The sequence below is a fragment of the Ovis aries genome, chromosome 23, assembly GCF_016772045.2.
Source record: "Ovis aries strain OAR_USU_Benz2616 breed Rambouillet chromosome 23, ARS-UI_Ramb_v3.0, whole genome shotgun sequence".
Taxonomy (NCBI): Eukaryota; Metazoa; Chordata; class Mammalia; order Artiodactyla; family Bovidae; genus Ovis; species Ovis aries.
The window spans coordinates 9,135,186-9,155,877 of NC_056076.1; positions in this window are offsets into that span (position 1 = coordinate 9,135,186).

Here is a 20,692-nt window from a genome sequence, read left to right on the forward strand (position 1 = left end):
ATCATCTCACACACTAGTAAAGTAATGCTCAAAATTCTCCAAGCCAGGCTTCAGCAATATGTGAACCGTGAACTTCCAGATGTTCAAGCTGGTTTTAGAGAAGGCAGAGGAACCAGAGATCTAATTGTCAACATCAGCTGGATCATCGAAAGAACAAGAGAGTTCCAGAAAAAAAAACAAACAAACATCTATTTCTGCTTTATTGATTATGCCAAAGCCTTTGACTGTGTGGACCATAATCAACTGTGGAAAATTCTGAAAGAGATGGGAATACCAGACTACCTGACCTGCCTCTTGAAAAACCTATATGCAGGTCAGGAAGCAACAGTTAGAACTGGACATGGAACAACAGAATGGTTCCAAATAGGATAAGGAGTACGTCAAGGCTGTATATTGTCACCCTGCTTATTTAACTTCTATGCAGAGTACATCATGAGAAATGCTGGACTGGAAGAAACACAAGCTGGAATCAAGATTGCCGGGAGAAATATCAATCACCTCAGATATGCAGATGACACCACCCTTATGGCAGAAAGTGAAGAGGAACTAAAAAGCCTCTTGAGGAAAGTGAAAGAGGAGAGTGAAAAAGTTGGCTTAAACCTCAACATTCAGAAAATGAAGATCATGGCATCCAGTCCCATCACTTCATGGGAAATAGATGGGGAAACAGTGGAGACAGTGTCAGACTTTATTTTTGGGGGCTCCAAAATCACTGCAGATGATGACTGCAGCCAAGAAATTAAAAGACACTTACTCCTTGGAAGAAAAGTTATGAGCAACCTAGATAGTATATTCAAAAGCAGAGACATTACTTTGCCAGCAAAGGTCTGGCTAGTCAAGGCTATGGTTTTTCCTGTGGTCATGTATGGATGTGAGAGTTGGACTATGAAGAAAGCTGAGCGCTGAAGAACTGATGCTTTTGAACTGTGGTGTTGGAGAAGACTCTTGACAATCCCTTGGACTGCAAGGAGATCCAACCAGTCCATTCTAAAGGAGATTAGCCCTGGGTGTTCTTTGGAAGGAATGATGCTAAAGATGAAACTCCAATACTTTGGCCACCTATTTGAAGAGTTGACTCATTGGAAAAGACTCTGATGCTGGGAGGGACTGGGGGCAGGAGGAGAAGGGGACAACAGAGGATGAGATAGCTGGATGGCATCACCGACTGGATGCACATGAGTTTGAGTGAACTCTGGGAGTTGGTGATGGACAGGGCAGCCTGGCGTGCTGTGATTCATGGGGTCGCAAAGAGTCGGAGATGACTGAGCAACTGAACTGAATTGATACTCTATGTTTAACTGGCATTATAGTTTTCTTACAAAGTGTATTCCGAAATTGAGTTAAAATTATATGCACTTTTACATGTCTTATGGACAGTATGATAAAATATAAAACCTCTGCAATAGACAGCATTAAAAATATATATTTCTCAGTTACTGAGAAGGTTCTCTTTTAGAATAACACCACACCCTATGTGAAAATGTGAATGTAGCATAGCATGAATTCTTAGGGGCTCATAAATATTCTAAAGAAAAAGTGTTTTACTTTAATGTTTATATTTTAATGATTGATATAATTTATCAAATAGATAAAATGATCAATCACAAAATATTTAATTCAAAAATATGAATGCATTTGTAAATTGATATGTACCTAATAGCAAAGCTTCAAAATATATAGAGAAAACATTGACAAGACTACAAGGAAAATGGACAAATCCTGTTCAATTTTAGCTCCATATTTTGGCTATTCATGAAGCGCTTATTCCCATTTCTCCCAAAGTAATAGAACTGTAGCTGGATACAAGGCCTATTCCTCTTGCAGGATACTGAGGTCACGTGACAAAGCTCTGATAATTGAATGTGAAGAGAATTGATTTGTACAGGCTCCAGGCAAATAATAAAATTCTATCATGCTCTTTCCAGTCTCCTTGATCCACCACCAAATAGACATGCTACAGTTTCTCTCCATCTTTTGGTTGCCATAAATTCATCTTCTAATCCATTCCTCTGGAAGACTCATGGGTACAGTACTCCTTGAAGTTGTGCATATTTATAACTGATTTTACTGTGCCCTTTATAGTTGAAGGACAACCTGACTGTGCCTGAAATTCTTCACTTTCATTTCTCTTTCCTTGAGCAGTTTGTAAATTGCTCAAGGAAAGCAAATTTCTTTTGCTTTCTGGCTTAACTTATTGCCATCCGAAGTCTGATGACAGTCTGATTTTCTTGCTCCTAGGATGAACTTGGGAAGATTGTCTTGCTGCAGAGTATTACAGGTTGGATCCTGATTAACCCAGTGTGCCTTCCAATATGTAGACTTAATTTATATTTCCAGGGAATTTTTAGGTAATGGTTTTCTCAAATGTCTATTCTGCTCCTTTTCTTTAGTTTTCTGCTTTGAGAACTCTGAGTATATTAATATCAGATCCAGGGGCCAGCTTGCTGGATGTCCACCAAACACAACTAAGCAGAGACTAGTACTCAGGAGTTAACTGTCTTGAATGTTTCAATACTTTTATCGTAAATTTGAATCTGTAATTTACAAGTGAAGCCTCAGGGACAAAGGAGCAGGTGTCTGAGGCATGAAGCCCTGGTTCACCAGTCCCATTAATGCAGCCTCAAGGCAGGAGGCAGCCTCCCTGCCTCCTTGCGATGGATTCTTGGACCCCATTTCCTCCACTACGACACTTCTCAGCACAGTCTCACCCTCCCCCACTCACCCAGTCACTGCACTTGGCAGGGTGCTGGGCAGGCACATGCAGATGTCTGCACCTTGGAGTATGGGGGAGCAGAGGCCATTTCCACGCAGGATGGAATCCACATGGCATGCTGGGCACGTAGCTGGCTGACTGGGTGAGCTTCTTGCTCATCCCTCCCAGTTTCCTCATGACTCTGGCATGGAGGCTGGTTGCCTTTGGGTTCCCCTCCCTGCTATAGGGCAGAGCAGATGGTCACAGGAAGAAGTGATGCCTGGCTAGAGTTGGCTGAGCCACCAGGTAGCTTTTTGGTCCAGCGGTTGGAATGAGGAGGAAGCAGCCTCAATGGACCACGTGTGGCTGATTGTAGGATGAGATGCTGGGGTCTGTGACGTTGTGCTCTAACCTCGTGGACATCCCTCTGTCCAGGGAGTGTGACATTGGGCAGCAAATTTAAAAATCACAGGTGAAGAGAGAGGCTCAAGAAGAAATTTTAGAAGCTACATATTTCAGTAAACTTAGCAATTTTCTCCTGCATTTTGAACAAGAGCCCCAGTGTTTTCATTTTCTCCAGGCCCCCATCTGTATCTGATCCTCACTGTCTGTGTTCTATATCATTCATTTGGCCACTGAAACCTTTTGGATTAATTTTTCATTTATCTTTGTCTCCTTCACTTTTTTCTTCTATTTTGTTTTGTTTTCTTTTGTTTTGTTTTACTTACTACATGTCTTGTGGTCAGTTTGCCTGCTGTGTTGCTTCTAATTTAGTTTCCAGTCTTGAAATGTTTTAATATTTCATTGGCATATCCCTAAGCTTTCCTCAAGTCTTCCCTTTTCAAAGGACATTACTCCTGACTGTCAATGTGAACTGCTCCTGGGAAGTAAGAAAATTGAAAAGAAGTTAAGAGAAAGGTTTAATTTTAAACACTTTTTAATTTTGTCAATTTTTGTTCTCTCTTTGGTATATTTTACCTCCTGTTTGCATGTACTTTAATACATATAAACCAACAAGTGTTTTAGAGCTCTGAAATACTATTTCAGTGATATCTTTGGTGTTGTTTCAAGTCTTTGTATCATAATGATAAGAAAAATAGAAATTGCTTTAATCCCCCTAACGAGTCATGTAATTAGACATATACTCAATTTAAAAAGGTAAATATTGTTTTTGTTGCATATTTGCTATAAAGTAAGCAATGATGAGATATTATCTCTTTGGAAGTATTGAGTGGAAATTTATTCTCAATTGCTTCAAATTTGTTATCTTTTGTTTCAGAAGAGATTTCAAGGGAACAGCATTCTATTCAATCTAAAATTAACCACAGGAAATATAGACATATAAATACAGGTAGATACAGGATATTAAATACAGGTAAATGATACCTTTAGCAGGTTATTCTCAGGATAAAAGCCCCTTAATGATGGCCCTTTGCATATGCATTAGATTGCCTTATAGAACTTTTTTGTCATTATGTTCTCAGTCATTGCAAAATCTTGTCAAAAAGATTGTAGAATAATTTTTAAAAGGATTGCTAAAAACAAAGTAAATAAAAAGTGGCCTGAAGTGCGGGGCTCTTAATGGGTGAACAATTGCATATATTAGACTCTTGTAGTTGTTCAGTCGATCAGTCAGTCATGTCTGACTCTTTTCAACCCCATGAAGTGCAGCATGCCAGGCTTCCCTGTCCTTCACTATCTCCCGGAGTTTGCTCAAAATCATGTCCATTGAGTCAATGATGCCATCCAACCATCTCATCCTATGTCATCCCCTTCTCCCACTTTCAATTTTTCCCAGCATCAGGGTCTTTTCCAATGAGGCAGTTCTTCCCATCAGATGGCCAAAGTATTAGAGTTTCAGCTTCAGCATCAGTCCTTTCAATGAATATTCAGGATTGATTTCCTTTAGGATTGATTGGTTGGATCTCCTTGCAGTCCAAGGGACTCTCAAGAGTCTTCTCCAATACCACAGTTCAAAAACATCAATTCTTCGGCACTCAATTTTCCATGGTATCTCAGTGATAAAGAGTGGCTGCAGTGCAGAAGATGAGGTTTGATCCCTGGGTTGGAAAGATCCTTTGGAGGAGGAAATGGCAATCCACTCCAGTATTCTTGCCTGGGCTCACACCCCTTCTCTTTTAAACCTCTGCTATGATTCCGCCTTCATTGAGGACTTTTAAACTGACTGATGATTTTAGTAAACTAACCAGATTTTTTTTTGCTACAGGGTTTTCAAGAGCCTTTGATCTATTAATGCACAAGAGGAAAAGCCTGTGCACTGCTACACTTTCTAACATATTAGAAGAACAGCTCTTCTCTGAGAGAAGGAGGTCAGCAGTTCAGTTCAGTTCAGTCACACAGTCGTGTCCGACTCTTTGCGACGCCATGTACCCCAGGCTTCCCTGTCCATCACCAACTCCAGGAGCTTACTCAAATTCATGTCCATTGAACCAGTGATGCCATTCAACCATCTCATCCTATGTCATCCCCTTCTCCTCCCGCCTTCAATCATTCCCTGCATAAGGGTTTTTTAAAATGAGACAGTTCTTTGCATCAGGTGGCCAAAGTATTGGAGTTTCAGCTTTAGCATCAGTCCTTCCAATGAATATTCAGGACTGATTTCCATTGGGATTAACTGGTGAATCTCCTTGCTGTCCAAGGGACTCTCAAGAGTCTTCTCCAACACCACAGTTCAAAAGCATCAATTCTTCAGTACTCAGCTTTCTTTATAGCCCAACTCTCACATCCACACATGACTACTGGAAAAACCAAAGCTTTGCTAGACAGACCTTTGTTGGCAAAGTAATGTCTCTGCTTTTAAATACGCTGTCTAGTTTGGTCATAACTTTTCTCCCAAGGAGCAAGCATCTTTTAGTTTCATGGCTGCAGTCACCATCTGCAGTGATTTTGGAGCCCAAGAAAATAAAGTCTCACTATTTCCACTATTTCCCCATCTATTTGCTATGCAGTGATGGGACCAGATGCCATGATTTTAGGTTTCTCAATGCTGAATTTTAAGCCAACTGTTTCACTCTCTTCTTTCACTTTCATCAAGAGGCTCTTTAGTTCTTCACTTTCTGCCATAAGGGTGGTGTCATCTGCATATCTGAGGTTATTGATATTTCTCTTGGCAATCTTGATTCCAGCTTGTGCTTCATCCAGTCCGGCATTTCTCATGATGTACTCTGTGTATAAGTTAAATGAGCAGGGTGACAATATAGAGCCTTGATGTACTCCTTTCCTGATTTGGAACCAGTTTGTTGTTCCATGTCCAGTTCTAACTGTTGCTTCTTGACCTGCATACAGATTTCTTAAGAGGCAGGTCAGGTGGTCTGGTATTTCCATCTCTAAGAATTTTCCACAGTTTGTTGTGTCAGGAGTTAGTGTTTACCAAATTGCTCTCTGAGTTTTCCTGGAGTGGTCCCTCTCCTAAAGCCAATTTTTACCAGTTTTTAGAAATCTAAGAAATGATCACTTAGAAAGCTTATTTTATGCTGGGAGTCATCTTTTAGTAACTGTACTTTCATTCTGTCTCCAGTCTTTTACTTTCTAAATTTCCTGTGAGGAGTTCACATTAATTTTACAATCATGAAAATGAATTTACTCTAAGAACCTAAAAAATGCTCTAAGGGAATCTTCTACTTTCTCATTTTGTTGTTGTTGGATTTTTTTTCTTTCCCCTTTGGAGAACTTCATTCTTGCACTAAGGCTGAGTCTGGCTGTGCATTGCTAAGTAACAGACGTCCTTCTATCAGAAGGAGAAACCAGCATTTGTTAGAAATGTAATAATTGTGAAGTTACTTCCACAATCCTTGAAGTCAGCTATATATAATGTTAAGCTAAAATTTTATTTAATAGATCTTAATTATGTCAAAAGCCTCATTTATCAGAGAAAGCAGAAGATGAATCTAGAGACTGTAGGGTAAAATTCAATCAATCAGTTCCTTTGTCCTTTCTTTTCTTTTCTTTTTTTTAAAGTTACTGAAAGTTTAATTCAGTCAGGATTTTCTCCACATCATTCCCTTCTCTGAATTGGTTCTAAACTCAACAGTCTTGAGCAGTCTGTAAGCATCTGCTGAGGAGAAAATCTGTCACTTCTGAGATCATCTCTGGGTTTGCAGCCCTCCAGGCCCTGCCACCAGGATTAGGTCAATTTTTTTTGCAAACTTGTCTCATTGTGCAAGTTAGAATATATCTCCAATCTTTTGATTTTTAGTAATCCATAGGTCAGTGCTTTAACAACAATATTATCTTGAGTGCTCACACTCTGTTTTTAAAACTAACCTTAAATGTTCTCACCACAAAAGCTAAATGCTTATTACGGCTTCCCCTGTGGCTCAGCCGTAAAGAATCCACCAATGCAAGGAGACGCAGGCTCAATCCCTAGGTCAGGAATACCAGCTGGAGAAGAAATGGCATCCCACTCTAGTATTTTTGCATGGGAAATCCCATGGGCAGAGGAGCCTGGCAGGCTGCAGTCCATGGAGTCGCAAGAATGGGACATGACTTAGCAACTAAACAACAATAGTAGTAATACAAGCATTCTGTGGGTTGAAAACACTTTTCAACTTCAGAATGAATTTGCCTCTCTATGCCAGGTAGTGATGACATTCCTTCTTGCTAAACTAAGCTTCTGACTATTAGCATTTTCTCATTGAATTAGTCACAGGCAGGCAATCTCTTCTTGAGAATCTACAAATACCAAGGGTTGTGGTTAAAGTAAATACCAAAGAAAAGTTAATCAAACTCAGTGAAAACAACATTATCTTTGCCATTTTCCTTGCCAAGTGCTCAATATACATCTCTATGTCACAATATAAATGTTTATAGAGGTGTCTGTTTCTTTTCAAGGCTGAATGTTGACTTTTAAAAGGTCCCTCCTTTGACTCTCCAAAAGGTTTCTCTTGGCTGCAACATATTGTTTATTAGTGCAAGATATTATGTTTCTGATAAATCATTTTTTCCTGAACCAGGTTATAAACCATGCATAAATGCAACTTGGGGTTTTGATATGTATTAATAAGTAAGTGACATTTATCATCTTAACTGGGCAACTACAGACATGAAACAATAATAAAAATTATTATTTTAATATTATTATTGCAAATATCAAGATGACTCAATCCTTTGGGAACTGAGTCAGCCAAGGTAATTTTTCAGTGCCCATGATATCACCAAGGGAAAACTGGTGAAAACAATCACCACACTGATTCAGTCTTCCTATCTTTGCGCAAAGATGCCTGTGTTCAGAGATTAGTCATTACAGTTTTCTCCTTTTTCTCCTATACTCTAGCCATCCCATTGTAATTAGCCCAACCCAAGACTCGTTGGAGAGAGGACATTTTGTATGGCTACTTCTTGATAGATTGGCTGCTGCTAAGTCACTTCAGTCATGTCCGACTCTGTGAGACCCCATAGACAGCAGCCCGTCAGCTCCCCCATCCCTGGGATTCTCCAGGCAAGAACACTGGAGTGGGTTGCCATTTCCTTCTCCATTGCATGAAAGTGAAAAGTGAAAGTGAGGTTGCTCAGTTGTGTCCAACTCTTAGCGACCCCATGGACTGCAGTCTACCAGGCTCCTCCATCCATGGGATTTTCCAGGCAAGAGTATTGGAGTGGGGTGCCATTGCCTTCTCCGATAGATTAGCTAGTTGTAACTAATTATTGCTTATGAAATAATAATAAGGTGTATTCAGAATACTTCTTTAGTAAGTAAGATTCTTCTGTAGCACGTCCTATGGATGTGGGTGATGTGAATAACTCTAGGAGTTTTCTCATAGCCTCAGACTTAATGATTTTGACTTTCAAAGATAGCTTTTTTAAACTTATAAATCAGTTATTGCTTAATGTAAATTAAAAATCAGATTGTTGATAGTAAATTATAAAGGAGATATGCATATTAATGCTAATGTAGTGTTTGTTAAAGAGTTGACATTTAGATGCAATGGGACTTATGTAGTTTAATGTCTTTGAATATCTATGCACATTTTTATTGTAGATTAGTTCAAAATGTCTTAACACATGAATCTCTATAATTATAAATCTTGTTAAAATTCATCACCAAATGATTCTGAAATATTCTTCACTGATTCTCTATGAATAAACAATTATTCTCTAATGCTGAAATAAGTGATTTACATGTAGAAGTTTTCTCAAGTAATATGCACTATTACTTCAACTACAGGAAATCATAGATGCCAATAAATTGCTGTTGGAAATTTCCTATTCTTTTGTTTTCATAAGAAAATTTCAGCCTTTAAAATTAGTATAATTTGAAATGTCTATACTCTTTTCCTAAGGACACACAGTTTTCCTGCTAATGCTCACCTAGTTTCAAAACTTAATTTTTTTTCTCCAGAATGAATCATGGTGAAGCCTCTTGCACACATTTATTGACCTGCTTTTTTTCTCCTTTAAAAACAAATGACAAGGCATCTTCAGACCAAAGTCCAGGGCCTGAGGAGAAGGAAATGGCAACCCACTCCAGTATTCTTGCCTAGAGAATCCTGTGGACGGAGGAGCCTTGTAGGCTCCTGTCCATGGGTCGCACAGAGTCAGACACGACTGAAGTGACTTAGCACCAGCAGCAACAGCCAGGGCCTGACCCATTATGTTTTAAGTGAATGTCTATGTGATGAAATAAGCCGCACGTATTCTAAAAATAATCCTTCCAGTGGAATGTTTTCTATTTATTAGTCGTATGTGGTGAAATCTTTTTCCACATTGACAAAAACTACCTATGTATATTTACTAGTATTTGTTGATTAGTATAATTATTTCTCTGACAGGTGCACATTAATCATTTATTTAGTAACTAAGCATATACTAGGAGAGGTCTCACCTCAGGAAATACATATTAACTTTGACTGTAATTTGGGAATTGCTTAGTTGATTTTGCTAACAGTGATATTTTAAGCAAAGTCTGACTTAATATATACAAAAACAGAGAGTGTTCTATTGGGGAAGCGAGCATAGAAAGGCATCAACTTAAAAAGAACCCAACTGCAGCAGGAACAGGAGCATTGCAGGGGTGAAAAGAGAGATAGAGATAGACAGAGACACGGAGAGTGACAGAGAGAAAACTCCATAGGTGTCGGGAGCCGTGCTAGGCATTACTGACCAAATGGAGGCTGGTCCCCAGCCCTTTCTCCTCATTCCGCAGGCACGGATCCCAGGATGAAGGAGTTAGGCCTCGTAATTCTGACTTGTCTTTTTCTCTCCTCTGCTGAGTTGACTGGAAAGGAATATTAAGGTGCTTATTGTTCTTGAGAGGAGCATGAGAAGGAACAAAGCCTTCTGCAACATTGCTCAGAAAATAATTCATAAAGTTAATCATTGACATTTGTTCAAGGACTTTTACAAAAAAGTGTTCCAGGATGAGCACATAGGCCGCAGCTTGAGGCCATGGGAGAGATTGATATCTGAAGCCCATTTGTGAGGAAAATGTTTATGGCAAAGGAGTTTACTGAATTTAGGGCTTAGAAGTAATTAAAATAGAAGTTAAAGATTTAAGGAGTGTTATAAAGTTAGCATATTTTACTATAGCTTATAGAAGTTAGGAATTTTTAGAGACACTATAGCTAGAAGCCTTTTTAAGAGATAGTGAGCTCAAGATATTAGGGGCAAACAGGATTTAGGAAGATAAGTAGTAAACTAAGGAATGTAGCATGAGTTCCAATGTAATCACGAGTTAACTATAGGACACATTAGAAGAGGTAGATAACAGACGATAAGGCTGATTCCGAGAGAATCACTGAAGCAGGAACTCTGTTTGAAGAGCAACAATGATTTATGGAGATAATAAATCTGGGAGAGGGGGATCTGAAAATGTCAAACCTCTGGCCTAATGCTTTTGTAAAAGTATAAAAGAGAACCTTAAACTTGGAATGAACAGGCAGTCCATAGAAAAATGAGAGGTGGTCTCATTCGCCGACACCGTTCATCTCTTCACGTTGAATCGCTGGCTGCTGGAGTTGGGTTCCAGCACATAGGAGCATCACATAAGAATCCTCTGGAAATTTGGTTCAGGCTTGTCCAAAATTTATACAGCTATTCTCTGTGATATAAGATCACTAATAACTTTAAAAAATTTGCTTGATTTAATTTTTGGTGGGTGAGAAAGCTGTGCTGTGTGGCATGTGGGATCTTAGTTCCTGGACAAGGAATCGAATCTGCATCCCCTGCATTGGAAGCACGGAGTCTTAACCACTGGCCCACCAGGGAAGTTCCCAATAGTAGCATTTACTTTACTTTTATTTCCCTGAATCAAACACCTCCAGGAAAATAAGGGAGAAAAAAAAGGAAAATATATTTTGAAACTTAATTTCTTAAAGGTTTGTAAAGACTCTGTTTTGGAAGCACTTACAGATTGAAAAACAATATGAAATAACAATAGCTAGACGTGGGAGGGATTCAGAATGTGCAGAGGGTGGAGACAGGAAAGAAAAGAAAGTACATCTCAGATCACAGGGTGCTAAAGAAGTATCATTATGGAACAAAGCACCCAAACTCCTTGTATTTGATGATAAAAATGACTGCAAAATTACCAACGCTCTCCTCATTTTGTGGTGGATATGCACAGACTAAGTTACTATGGGTGAACACAGATCTTTCCTAAAAATAGCTAGAGTTTCTCAGGCTTAATTTATTCCTTGGTGGAATATTCTACATGAAGCTCATCCACTAGTAAAATGTCTTGATTTAATTGGGCAGAAGTCAGGTGGAAAATGCCTCCTTCCTCCCATCCTTCCTTCATTTCTCACCTCTTTTTTTCCGTCTTTCCATGCACTTGACTAGGCAAAACTAATTATGGTTAAAGTGTATACTTTGGATCACAGAACATGGGATATAAAGCAGCTAAAATCTAGAAGAGGGATATGGAGAAGTTCAGAGCACCAGGGAACCCTAACCTGGGACGTTAGGCTGAGGAGTTTCACCTTTATAATGGGGTTCTTGAGGTGAAGATTCCTTTATCTTTTTAAAAATTATTTATTTTTAATTGGAGGATAATTGCAATATTTTGTTGTTTTCTGCCATACGTCAACATGAATCAGCCATAGGGATACATACGGCACCTCCCTCTTGAAAATGTCTCCCACCTCCCACCCCATCCCACCTCCCGAGGTTGTCGCAGAACACCGGTTTGGGCTCTCTGAGTCATACAGCAAATTCCCACTAGCTATCTAATTTTACATATGGTAATGTATATGTTTCAGTGCTACTCTCTACCTGTCTTTATTTTATTACTTGTTTGCTTGGTGCTTTAGGTGATCAATCTATATGTGAAGTTTCTTTCTGAATCATTGGCAGGTCCCAGAGCTATTTCTGTTATCTCCATAACACATCAGTATTTTTAGGGACTCCTGTGTGTGAAACATTTTCCAAGGTTTCATGAGGAATATAAAGAAGGAAACGATGAAAATCCTTGCTTTGAACTGTTCAGAATTTAGCAAGAGAAACAGAAATGACTCATAAAACAGCAGGGTTGAAATCTTGGAAATTCAATAAGTCTCTTTTTTTCTCAAGTACTCTGAGAACCTTCATCGTATTGTGCAAAGACCCATAAGAGCCAACATTACTGTGCTGTGTATTTATAAAAATTATGGAACTAATGGTCAACACCCATCTCTATGTCAAAAAAGATTTTTGCTAGGAGCCAATTTAAGGAAAGTACTTTAACTTTGATTTTAGCCTAGTACGTTATGGTATTTAAGTCCCTTCCATGTGTTCTATGAATCTACATCCTGAGATCTGAGTGTCAGAAAAGTACTACTTGCACCTGTAATTGCTTTTCAGAAAACAAAGAAATCATTTAAAAACATATGTCAAGAGCTAGAGCTAAATGATTTTTTTTATGTTCAGCTCAGATTAAAATGTCTTTGACTGTAATAAAACCCCCTTTAATACCATATATTTCTATGCATGATTTTAGAGCCATATTCAAAGTGATGAAAAAACGTTGCAGAATATAGACAATAAAGGAATGTTGACTGTGCAACAGTGGCAATATCATTGTGCTTCAGCTTCAGTCTTTTAGGAAACATAAAATAGGAAATGCAGGTACGAGTTATTTAGAAAATTTAAATAGATGCTTTGTAGCTTTACATCAGAATTTTTAAAAAATTGAATCTCTAATATTTTGATCATTCTAACCTATTAGAATTATATATATATATATATATATATATATATATTTGACAGAATAATAGAATTACTTAAGGCAGTCAGATATCCAGAATATACACATTTATATTTATTTTTCTGTCATCACTGGTTGTATTATATCTCAAATTTATGATTCAACTTTTACATTAATATTTTTTTCCATAAGTCTAGTGTCTAAAAAAGAAATACAGGAAAGGCAAAGTTAGTGATTTATAGAGAAATAGAAAAAAACCCAATGTTTCTATTTGCCATCACTTTTCCTTTGAAGTTTTAGGTTTGGAGCTTAAGATCTTTAGTTTTTTGCCATGCAAGATGGTTACGCTTTGAAATATTCTGAATGGATCAAATAGCTCATCTTGTGAGGACTTTCAGAATTGGGGTTAGACACTTGATATTTCAGAGAATCTAAGTTCACATTACTTTTTCATATTTTAAAGGTTATCTCAGCCCTACCCTTATACCCAGTCATTCAACACATATTTATTGAGTATGGAGTTGGTAACAGGAGCACATCAGTGGTGGATTCTGTGTTTACTTTTCTTATGTCTCGTAAGGAAGAGAAAATGTGCAGTGATAAATATAACAAAGGGATGAGAGCCAGCTGAAAAGAGATAAGGAACAGAAATAGGACAAATCTCTCTCTAAACTTATCCATCATATCTATGCGTATAGACTACTTCTTTCAAGGCAATAGGCAATTATATAAACTAGATAAACTCATTCTCCTTGACATACCATTAAGGAAAAAAATAAAATGTCTCCTTCCTTACTAGATCTGCACCACTTTTTATATGAATAAATAATATGGACTATCTGGGATGTTTGGCACATCAGAAAACCCAAATCAAACTGGTTGAAACAAATTGTGTGGGTATTTAAATAACATGTAAGGGCAATGCTGGATCCATAACTCCTATTATATTGTTCATGGTATTCTTTTTTCTTTCTGCCTCCTGCTCTAGCTCTTGGCCTTCAATCTTGCTCTGCCACCCCAAACCAGAATCTGTGCCTGTTCCTTTCAGCAAAATGGTTCTATCTTCTCTTTCTGCAGATAAAGCTTCTTTATTTGTCAACATACAATTGCAGGTTTATGTTATCTTTTCTCAGGCCTCAGAAAAGAGAGCTTCTTTCTCTCACTCAGCAGATCCAAAATAACATTCCAGGGAAAGACTTGGTATTGACCTGGATTGAGTTCCATACCAGCCCTTGAATGATAATTTTGGTCAGTTAACTAGGATGCTCAGCTTGGTGAGCTGTGACCTGAGGACCCATTCCTGTGGGCAAATGGGGAGTATGGGGAGTGTGATTAGAAACCATGCATGGAATAAGTGAAGAACAGTTGCTCAAATGCGGTGGGAAGTTTGGTTATTGGAATAAAAGTGTTATGTCTTAACTTGGATTCACCAAGGATTATGTCATTTATTAGGGAAAATGTGTTAACCTGCAAATGCAGATTCAGTTCAGTTCAGTTCAGTCACTCAGTCGTGTCTGACTCTTTGCAACCCCATGAATCGCAGCATGCCAAGGCTCCCTGTCCATCACCAACTCACGGAGTTCAGTCAGACTCACGGCCATCGAGTCCGTGATGCCATCCAGCCATCTCTTCCTGGGTCGTTCCCTTCTCCTTCTGCTCCCAATCCCTCCCAGCATCAGGGTCTTTTCCAATGAGCCAACTCTTCGCATGAGGTGGCCAAAGTACTGGAGTTTCAGCTTTAGTATCATTCCTTCTAAAGAAATCGCAGGGCTGATCTCCTTCAGAATGGACTGGTTGGATCTCCTTGCAGTCCAAGCGACTCTCAAGAGTCTTCTCCAATACCACAGTTCAAAAGCATCAATTCTTCGGTGCTCAGCCTTCTTCACAGTCCAACTCTCACATCCACACATGACCACAAGAAAAACCATAGCATTGACTAGACGGACCTTAGTCAGCAAAGTAATGTCTCTGCTTTTGAATATGCTATCTAGGTTGGTCATAACTCTTCTTCAAAGGAGTAAGCATCTTTTAATTTCATGGCTGCAGTCACCATCTGCAGTGATTTTGGAGCCCAAAAAAATAAAGTCTGACACTGTTTCCACTGTTTCCCCATCTATTTGCCATGAAGTGATGGGACCAGATGCCATGATCTTCGTTTTCTGAATGTTGAGCTTCAAGCCAACTTTTTCACTCTCTTATTTCACTTTCAACAAGAGGCTTTTTAGCTCCTCTTCACTTTCTGCCAGAAGGGTGGTGTTATCTGCATATCTGAGGTTATTGATATTTCTCCCGGCAATCTTGATTCCAGCTTGTGCTTCTTCCAGTCCAGCGTTTCTCATGATGTACTCTGCACGGAAGTTAAATAAGCAGGGTGACAATATACAGCCTTGACGTACTCTTTTTTCCTATTTGGAACCAATCTGTTGTTCCATGTCCAGTTCTAACTATTGCTTCCTGACCTGCATATAGTTTTCTCAAGAGGCAGGTCAAGTGGTCTGTTATTCCCATCTCTTTCAAAATTTTCTACAGTTTATTGTGATCCACACACTCAAAGGCTTTGGCATAGTAAATAAAGCAGAAATAGATGTTTTTCTGGAACTCTCTTGCTTTTTCCATGATCCAGCGGATGTTGGCAATTTGCTCTCTGGTTCCTCTGCCTTTTCTAAAACCAGCTTGAACATCTGGAAGTTCACGGTGCATGTATTGCTGAAGCCTGGCTTGGAGAATTTTGAGCATTACTTTACTAGCGTGTGAGATGAGGGCAATTGTGCAGTAATTTGAGCATTCTTTGGCATTGCCTTTCTTTGTGATTAAAATAGAGGACACACAGGCATGTCTCTTCAGAATGATTGCCTCGCTTAAAGTTCCAATAGTCCTGGCCGCCCTAAAATAGCTCATAGAGGGCATGGATGCTCTGAACTATTGAATAATACATAAAAATTACATTACATCTCTGTCACTTGCAAACTGGCTTGATAAAATGGGGCCCCATGGACCTTACCTCTCAGTTAAAATAGTTAATATGGTCCAATATAAATTAAACAGGGGCTTCAAGGTTTGAAACTTACTATATAAGACCTAGTTGTGAAGAAGTGAATACCTCCATTGCTTCTTTACAGCCCACCTTAACCTATTTTTTTAACTTGGAAAAAAATAAATGACACCTCAAGTTAGATTACTTCAACTTCAACCTGGTGGATACAGATAAAGTCACCATACCCAGTATTATTGAAATTATTGATGCCTTCCAATTAGCAACCAGTAAATCTTCTTATTATATACCTGACTAATATATTCTCCTCAGTGTCTGTTTCAGTAGCCTCTAAGCTGCAAAACGAAATGACACACATTTATTAGGCTACCAGTGGGGTGTATCCAGCCTTGCCATCATACACAGACTCTACAGGAAAAAAAAAAATTAACTGCATTGATCTTTTGCCAGGAGCTCAGAAATGACCTGGCCACTGATAATGTGCTCCTCTAAGGCAATTCATGTGTATGTCCCTAAGCAAGGACATGCAGATACGCACAAAAGAGCCTACAAAAAGGGATATACCAGTGTCCCACACAGGCGGCAAGCACACCCTCCAACATCTCAATTAAATTCCTAAAAACATTTTGATTAGTTGAAGACGACGTCATTCCCGATATCAACAAGAAAGAGGTACTGACCATCTCAGCAGCCATGCAGTGATCATGCTCAAGAGAAGGCATGCTCGCAGGAAAATCTCACCACCTTGACTGGCATCAGGCCTCAGTCACAGAGCACCATCATGATTCACATCAATAAACTCGCTGCAATCAAATAAAACGTGCCACAATTCAGTCACTTGGTCAAACATTGATGTGAATTGTAAGAGAGTCTGACCCGACGTGTGAAGGTTGAATGATGATGACTTTTATGCCTCATTCCTCGTTCATATCCTTCTGCCTCACACATATGTGAGGTGATGAGAAAGACTGGGTGTTCCCCTTCGGCACTGCATGGAGCAGTAGAGTGCTGCAAGCCAGCACTGGGTGAGACTCTTCACTTTGGCCCAGCCCTCAAACACAATTCAAGTCCAAGCCACTTTCCTCTTGTCACTTTCTAAAGCAATCTCAGACCTGTTTGACAGGCCTGCCCTGCTCTCCACCACAGGCCTCAATAGCGTACATATTAACCTTCTGTTACCCTCTTAATATGTGTGAGGTATCATTTGCATTGACCCCTGAAAGAAAGGCAACACCAAAAAATGTTTAAACCACTGCAAAATTGCTCTCATTTTACATGCTAGCAAAGACGTTGATTCTGGGAAAGATTGAAGGCAGTAGGAGAAGGGGAAGACAGAGGATGAGATGGTTGGATGGCATCACCAACTCAATGGACATCAGTTTGAGTGAGCCCCAGGAGTTGGTGATGGACAGGGAGGCCTGGCATGCTGCATTCCATGGAGTGGCAAAGACTCAGACATGACTGAGTGACTGAACTGAACTGAACTAGACTCTAGCAAAGTGATGCTCAAAATTCTCCAGGTCAGGCTTCAACAGTAAGTGAACTGAGAACGTCCAGATATTCAAGCTGGATTTAGAAAAGGCAGAGGAACCAGAGATCAAATTGCCAACATCTTTTGGCTCATAGAAAGCAAGAGAGTTCTAATGAAACATCAACTTCTGCTTTATTGATTATACCAAAGCCTTTGACTGTGTAGATCACAACACACTGTGGAAAATTCTTCAAGAGATGGGAATACCAGACCATCTGACCTGCCTCCTGAAATCTATGTGCAGGTCAGGAAGCAAGAGTCAGAATTAGACATGGAACAAAAGACTGGTTCCAAATTGGGAAAGGAGGATGTCAAGGCTATATATTGTCACCTTGCTTATTTAACTTATATGCAGAGTATATCATGTGAAATGCCAGGCTGGATGAAGCACGAGCTGGAATCAAGATTGCCAGGAGAAATATCAATAACCTCAGATATGCAGATGACACCACCCTTATGGCAGAAAGTGAAGAAGAACTAAAGAGCCTCTTGATGAAAGTGAAAGAGGAGAGTGAAAAAGTTGGCTTAAAACTCAACATTGAAAAAACTAAAAAAAGCATAGCATCCAGTTCCATCGTTTCATAGCAAATAAATGGGGAAACAATAGAAACAGTGACAGACTTTATTTTCTTGGGCTCCAAAATCACTGCGGATGGTGACTACAGCCATGAAATTAAAAGGCATTTGTTCCTTGGAGCAAAAGCTACAACTAACCTAGACAGCATATTAAAAGGCAGAGACATTATTTTGCCGACTAAGGTCTGTCTAGTCAAAGGTATGGTTTTTCCAGTGGTCATGTATGGATGTATGAATGTGAGAGTTGGACCATAAAGAAAGCTGAGTGCCAAAGAATTGATGCTTTTAAACTGCGGTGTTGGAGAAGACTCTTGAGAGTCCCTTGGACTGCAAGGAGATCCAATCAGTCCATCCTGAAGTTAAATCAGTCCTGAATATTCACTGGAAAGACTGATGCTGAAGCTGAAACTCCAATAATTTGGCCACCTGACGCAAAGAACTGACTCATTTGAAAAGACCCTGATGCTGGGAAAGATTGAAGGCACGAGGAGAAGGGGATAATAGAGGGTGAGATGGTTGGATGGCATCACTGACTCGATGGACATGAGTTTTGGGAGCTGGTGATGGACAGGGAGGCCTGGTGTGCTGCGGTTCATGGGGTCACAAAGAGTTGGACATGACTGAGCGACAGAACTGAACTGAACTGAACCAAACTTTGGATGGGGGTCCACCTGCCTCTGGAGATGATCCTAACAGTGAAGGGGTGGGGGGAATCCCAGAGACCAAAGCTATGGCAGCAAGAAAGTGAGACTGGAAGCAAAGCCAGAAAAAGTACCCTGTCCTGATGAACAGGTTACCCCTGGTCACCTGCAGCTCTCTCACTAGGGCTTGTACACTACCATGCAGTGTATGCCTCAGAAGTGTCCAGACCTAGGCAGAAGAACCATGAGCCTTATCTACCAACTCCACTGTCCCATTAGGGCTGGATGCAGTACATGCTCATGGCTAGAAAATGCCTTCATGTAGACAGTTGCAGATATTTGAGTAAAAGTCTTGATGCAAGGTGGGGTACCAGCAGCATCTGTTACTGGGAATGGTGCTGGTCAACATGTACACGTCACTGCTTTCAGACCATGCTTGCCAATTTAAAGATGGAAGTCTTAGGAGAGAAAGTTCAAATATTCTACCTTCTTGATATGTATATACCCATAAAGCTCACTTCTACCACAAAACTCCTTCCATTTAAGCTTTGCCAGTGAAATCAGTGCCAGCAGGTTGAAACTTTCCGTATCTGTGAGACACAATTGTTAAGAAGTTGCAGTCTTCTTTCCCAAGTTTGCTTTCCTTAACTAGCATCCACTCAGAATCTTTCCTTAAGCCCCTAGTTCCCCCATGTTAAGTTGACTGTGAGTTTAATAGTATTTCTGGCTAGCTTACATACTTCATAAAACTTATATCCTTCATTAAAGAGATTTATTTGCATTGCAGAATTTAACAGAAGGGCTCCAAAACACTTTACTATCCTTATCAACCACCTCAGGCTTCCTTGGTAGTTCATCAGTAAAGAATTTACTTGCAGTGCAGGAGACACAGGAGATGGGGGTTCCATTCCTGAGACAGGAAGATCCCCTGGAGGAGGGCATGGCAACGCACTCCAGTATTCTTGCCTGGAAAATTCCATGGACAGAGGAGCCTGGCGGGCTACAGCCCATGGGGTTGCAAAGAGTCAGACACACCTGAAGTGATTTAGCACTCACGCACAACAACCCTCCACGGATACACAATGCCAAGAGCAGCCATACATCTACACTAAATGTAGAGAATATTATATCCTTCTATAGTCATCCAAATTATCAGCATTAGTGGAGTGATCCATAAATTATTTTCACAAAATATCCAGAATGTAATATTTTATTTGAAATTAAACCTTAAATTTTGGATTTTTTCTGCAAATTAACTGCATTACCTTTTCTGAGGTCAGTATCCTTTTGGTCATGAAAGTTTTGTTAATGACTTCTGTTTCCCAACAAACATGATGATCACAGAGCCTGGCCAGCAAGCAGTCACACAATGAGGATTCAATAAACTTGAGCATGTCTTCTGGGTGAAACCTAAACAAAGGATAAGTGCAATTAACCCAGTCCAGGGGGGAAGTGGTGACAAATTACTTGGAGTAGATTTATATGATTTCAGTGGAAAGCCTTGGGCCTTGAGAGCTACTTCTTGGCTGGCATGTGCTTATAAATACTCACAAGGAAGCCCTACAGAATAGTCTGTAAAGGAACTCTGATGTGATTTCTCCCAGTTCTCTGTTTTTACCAGGTTAGGTGGAGAAACTGATAATGTATTAACTGGGAAAGGATGCTCATTATCTTTATGGAAGGAGGAACTCTTACTTAGCACATGTGTCAGTGATAATAAAACCTGACATGAAAAGCATTTCTCCTATAAAAGAGAATGTGCTGGACTGAGGTCTGTGCTGGATTCTCAGCTCGCTGGAAGAATTTCAAGATACTGAAAATGCATATCACAATAAACTGTGGAAAATTCTGAGAGAGATGGGAATACCAGACCACCTAACCTGCCTCTTGAGAAATCTGTATGCAGGTCAGGAAGCAACAGTTAGAACTGGACATGGAACAACAGACTGGTTCCAAATAGGAAAAGGAGTACGTCAAGGCTGTATATCGTCACCCTGCTTATTTAACTTCTATGCAGAATACATGATGAGAAACTCTGGACTGGAAGAAACAAGCTGGAATCAAGATTGCCGGGAGAAATATCAATAACCTCAGATATGCAGATGATACCACCCTTATGGCA